Raw genomic sequence first — 5,782 nt, forward strand, 5'->3', positions numbered from 1 at the left:
CTCTACAATCTAACATTGAAAACTGTATTCCTAATCGCGATCACCTCTGGAAGAAGAGTGTCAGAAATACAAGCGTTAAGTTGGAAAGAGCCCTTTATTTCCTTTTTCAAGGACAGAGTTGTATTAAATCCAGTGGATTCATTTGTCCCTAAAGTTGCCTCGTATTACCACTATAACCAGGAGTGGACACTCCCTTCATTTAAAGATCCTTTAGATCCAATGAAAGTGCATCCTCTGGATCCAGTCTCTACTATTAGAGCTTATTTCGATGCAACTGCAACCTTTAGGTCTGGAGAAAGACTCTTTATAGTTCCTATGGGGTTGAATAAGGGTAAAGATGCGACCATCAGGTCAATCTCAAGGTGGATTGTGACGGTCATTCAAAGGGCATACAAGGCGAGAGACTTATCTCCTCCACAAGTAGTGTCAGCCCACTCGACTCGAGGAATGTCGGCCTCTTGGGCATCTCTGGGGAAAGTATCTCTTGAAACTATATGCAGGGCGGCTAATTGGTCATCAAGCCATACATTCATTAAGCATTATAGAATAGAGCCAGCTACTCTTTCAACCTCTGTATTTGGGAAAAAAGTTATCTCTCTAGCTACTGATCAGCCTCTGTAGTTTATTTTCTGTATGATTTCTTTATTAAATTTCTGTTCCTTAAGCATACCCTTCCTATTGTTTTTGTGTCTAGTTATTTCCCATATGTTATGCTGCCATGGAGATGCCAGGGAATTTGGAAAATTGTATACTTACCTTCAAAGCAATTTTCCTTTCCTGGCATTCCTCCATGGCAGCATACATTCCCACCCATTTCTAGGTGGCTCGTCCGTTACTAGGAATGTGGATGATTGGGTGTGGTGCACTTTTATATTGAGGGTGGTCCTATCTGGCAGTTGGAGGCGGAGAACTGCCCATATGTTATGCTGCCATGGAGGAATGCCAGGAAAGGAAAATTGCTTTGAAGGTAAGTATACAATTTTCCAAATTGATGACTTGTGGATTTTTTCGGAGGGCACGGGGGCAGCAATATTTCACAAAACTAAATGACAATGATCTAAATATCAAATTGACCTATGAAAGTAGCACAGATAAGATTAATTTTCTGGATTTAAATTTAATGGTGATGGAAGGGGAAATTAGAACTAAAACATTTTTTTAAGAGTACAGACAGAAATGGATATATATCCACACAAAGTGGACACCACCCCAGGTGGATAAGAGGTGTCCCTAGAGGACAACTCATGAGAATAAGGAGAAACTGTACTGACATAGTTGATTTTGAAGCACAATCACTTATATTGAAGGATAGATTTTTTGGAAAAGGGGTACGAGGAAAGCTTTTTGGATGATGAAATTAAGAGGGTGAGGGAAAAAGATAGAGCAGAGCTAACCACTTGAGGACCCACCCTTTACCCCCCCCCCCTTAAGGACCAGCGCTGTTTTAGCTGATCTGTGCTGTGTGGGCTGTGCAGCCCCCAGCACAGATCAGGGTGCAGGCAGAGCGACCAGATCGCCCCCTTCTTTCCCCACTAGGGGGATGATGTGCTGGGGGGGTCTGATCGCTCCTGCCTTGCCTGGGTGTTGCGGGGGGGGCACTTCAAAGCCCCCCCCTGCGGCGAAATTCCCCCCCTCCCTCTCATACCTTTCCCCTCTAGCAATCTGGGCTGCACAAGACGCTATCCGTCCTGTGCAGCCAGTGACAGGCTGTCCCCTGTCACATGGCGGCGATCCCCGGCCGCTGATTGGCCGGGGATCGCCGATCTGCCTTACGGCACTGCTGCGCAGCAGCGCCGTACAATGTAAACAAAGCGGATTATTTCCGCTTGTGTTTACATTTAGCCTGCGAGCCGCGATCGGCGGCCCGCAGGCTATTCACGGAGCCCCCCGCCGTGAATTGACAGGAAGCAGCCGCTCGCGCGAGCGGCTGCTTCCTGATTAATCAGCCTGCAGCCGGCGACGCAGGTCCTGCAGCTGCCACTTTGCCGACGCGCGATATGAGTGCGCGGTCGGCAAGTGGTTAACCTCTTGAGGACTGCAGGGCTAAACCCACCTAGTGACCAGGCCATTTTTAGTCAAATTGGCCACTGCAGCTTTAAGGCCAAGCTGCAGGGCCGCACAACACAGCACACAAGTGATTTCCCCCCCCCCTTTTCTCCCCACCAACAGAGCTCTCTGTTGGTGGGGTCTGATCGCTCCCCCCATGTTTATTTTTTTGTATTATTATTATTATTATTTATTTTTTTTATAAATATTATTGTTGGTGTTTAAAAAAAAACAAAAAAAACTGTTCCTTTAAATCCCCTCCCTCCCCACAGCCAGCCAATTACGGTGATGGGCTGTCATAGGCTTCTGCCTATGAGAGACGATCACTTTTTTTGTCCCCCAGGGGGGCAGCCTTGTGACACGGCTGTCCCCAGTACAGCGCTGCTGCCGATCGCAGCGCTGTACATAGAAATAGACGGTGATCACGCCGTCTAACAGTCTCCCGAGCGGCAATAGCCGCTCGGAGACTGAAGGTGGGGCGGAGCTCCGCCCCCCAAAGCAGGAGATCCTGCATTAGCTGGCCCCAGGACTTTACGCCAATCGGCGTTAGGCGGACCTGGGGCTGCCGCCACAGCCACGCCCATCGGCGTGACGCGGTCGGAAAGAGGTTAATAGAGGGAGAAATGGGAATATAAATGAAAATGATCACAGTTATGCTTTTGTCACAGAGTTCAATGCACAATATAAACAGATGGAGCAAATAGTTCATAAACACTGGGAAATACTGCTGTCAGATACAGAGTTGAGCAAAATTTTACCTCCTAGGCCTAATTTTATATACAGAAAGGCACCTAATCTTAAAAACTATTTGGCCCCCAGCTGTGTGGAACCAAAGAAAGGACAACCAAGGTTTAAAGGGTGGCAAAAAACATTTTTTTTTCCCATGCAGGGATTGCAAAGGATGTAGGGAGGCCAAAGCGGGGAGGGTAGAAAGGGTGGTAGGACATAACAATAAACAGATAAAATTAAGAGATTTTATTACATGTAATGATAGGTATGTGATATACCTGGCCTGGTGCCCATGCAGGCTACAATATGTGGGGAGAACCACCAGACCCTTAAAAGAGAGAATTGGGGAGCACATTAGAAATATTAGAAAAGGTTTCATGAGCCATACCCTGTCTGCACATTTTAAAAATGCACATGATAGTAATCCAGCACTATTATCATTTTGTGGGGTAGAAAAGGTAAACAGACCATGGAGAGGGGGGAACATGGTTAAGGAAATATCGCAGAGGGAAACAAAATGGATAGATCTACTAAATACCTTGAAACCAGGAGGATTAAATGCTGACATAGACTAAAGGTGGCCATACACTGGCCCGATTTGCGGCAGTTTCGACAGCAGATTCGATCACTGGGATCGAATCTGCTGCCAATCGTTCGCGCAACACGCACCCGCCGATCCGATTTCCTCCCGAAATCGGATCGGTCCGTCGATCGCGCCGTGCGGGAAATTACCCTCGATCGCCCGCGGGTAGGGAGCGCGTCGCTAGCGGCGGCCGATCCGATCAGGTATACATTACCTGAGGCTGGCTCCCGGGCATCCCGTCCGTCACTGCTCCCGTCATGGCGCCTCCGGCATCCTCGTATAACTTCCGCTGTCATGCCAGTGACAGCGGAAGTACAACTAGAGGGCGCTCTATTTGAACTTCCGCTGTCACTGGTGTGATAGCGTAAGTTCTATGCGGATGCCGGAGCCGGAGGTGCCACATGACGGGGACATCACGCCCGGGAGCCAGCCTCAGGTAATGTATACCGGCGGGGGGAGCGGCGGCAGCACCACCACAACAGATTGTGATCGGTTTCAGGCTGAAATCGATTCACAATCTGTTTGCAGGAAAGGCAGCCATACGATCCCTCTCTGATCAGATTCGATCAGATAGGGATCTGTCAGCTGGTCGATCTGATGGCACATCGACCAGTGTATGGCTGCCTTTAGTGTGCTTCTTGAGCAACGACTGAAATATAATAGGCATAGGGGTAATATGTTTAAAGTTGTAAGGTTGAATAAGAATGGTGAGCAGTAGCACTCATGCCTAGAAGTCCAATTTGTCACAAAATGTTTTAAGGTGGTAGAATAAAATCCTGAGGGGGACTTGTATTTAAAGCATGGTTTGGTTAATGTTTAGAACAGTTTTAGAATCAGTTATGTTTGGGGGTTAAGAGCAACATGTAAAAAGGGTAACAAAGCACAATATGAATAAGGGCTGACAGGCAGAGTGAAAAGCACACCATTCTTATAAAGTAACAAAAAATAGAATTATACAAGTGATTTTAACCGAAGGACTGGCTGTCATAAGAAAAGCATAAAATATATTTGATTGGTATTTATGAATAATGTAAGGGCTATGCCCTAAGGTGGCCACTGGGGAGGCATAGGTGAACTATGATGTAAATAAAGGAGTGCGGCTGCTGCCATGACGACAGGCAGAGACGCGGTGGGTGAATGTAGGCGTCAATTTTGACGCGTATGCGTGTCCATGGTAACGACGCGGTGGGCGTCAGTAGGGATGCGTACGCGTGTTCATGGTAGAAATAGATGTAGACGTCAACATGGATGCGTAAGCGTGTCTATGAAGACGCCATGCCGGCCACTTCCGATCATGAAAGGAGGCGTGTACCATGTAGCGTCATGTGACGGCTGGTAGTCACGTCACCAAACCTGGGAATGAGAACATCTGGGTGATCTGCAACATGATTGGGAAAGATGAGGGAGGCAAAGGTTACTTCCAGGGAGGGGAGGGCGGAAGGAGTATCGGTAAAGGGTATATTAGGAGTAGATAAGAATGGCCGCATATACTTCTGATGAGTTGCAATTAGCCACAAAACTAGTAAAGCTAGTGGCCAAGAAGGGACGTGGAGACAGAGGGGGATGCCAGGAGGAGCTGACTATACCAGCGCAGCAAGCCCACCCAGCGGCCGTCGATTGGGGTAGAGCCCACAAAAACTCTGTGCCCTATGAAAACGTCCATGCTTGTGAGTGCAAATTTCTTTTTATAATAAATCGTTTTTATGGTTTAACGCTATGGCTGTTCCGAATATTATCTTTTGAGGTGTGTTGATCCTATGAAAAAGTAGAAGTGGTGGACAAGGATTGCTCGAGAAGGCAGGGGGCGGCCATATGACCCGTAGGAGCTGGAGACATATCTAACAGAGGGTCATTTTTGATGCGGTGAGTGCCCACTGCTTGGGGTGTGATGGTGTCTTACTAAAGTGGCAGCCGACAGCTGGAGCAAGATTGTGCATTTGATGGAAAACTGGGACTGATCTTGTTATATATGAGGGTTGTCTTTTTATGGGAACAATAGTGCGCAGCTATTAAGTGTGAAAGGGCATGTACTAAATTCAACTGGAAGGGGACGAAGTTTGGCTTAAAAGGGACAGGTTGCAGCTTCCTAAAGATCTGGGGGGTCTGAGCATACCAAGTGTGAGAGACTGCAACCTGGCTTGTGTATTCAGGCATGTGAGGGATTGAGCCCTGGGACTTGGTGCCTTCTCAAATCTGGAAATTGAGAAGTCTACTGCTGAACCTTGGTCATTGGAGGGCCTCCTACATGTACCATGGTCCTCATTGCCACCGAGACTGAAACATAGTATTTTGGTAAGAGATACAATAGTCACATGGAAGGAAATAAGGAAGCTATTTTCCCTACCATGGAAAATATCAAAATACATACCTTTAACTTTGCGGCCAGCATGTCCCATGAGGTGTTTTCTAAATGGAAAGATATGG

The sequence above is a fragment of the Hyperolius riggenbachi genome, chromosome 10 (assembly GCF_040937935.1).
Source record: "Hyperolius riggenbachi isolate aHypRig1 chromosome 10, aHypRig1.pri, whole genome shotgun sequence".
NCBI classification, from domain to species: domain Eukaryota; kingdom Metazoa; phylum Chordata; class Amphibia; order Anura; family Hyperoliidae; genus Hyperolius; species Hyperolius riggenbachi.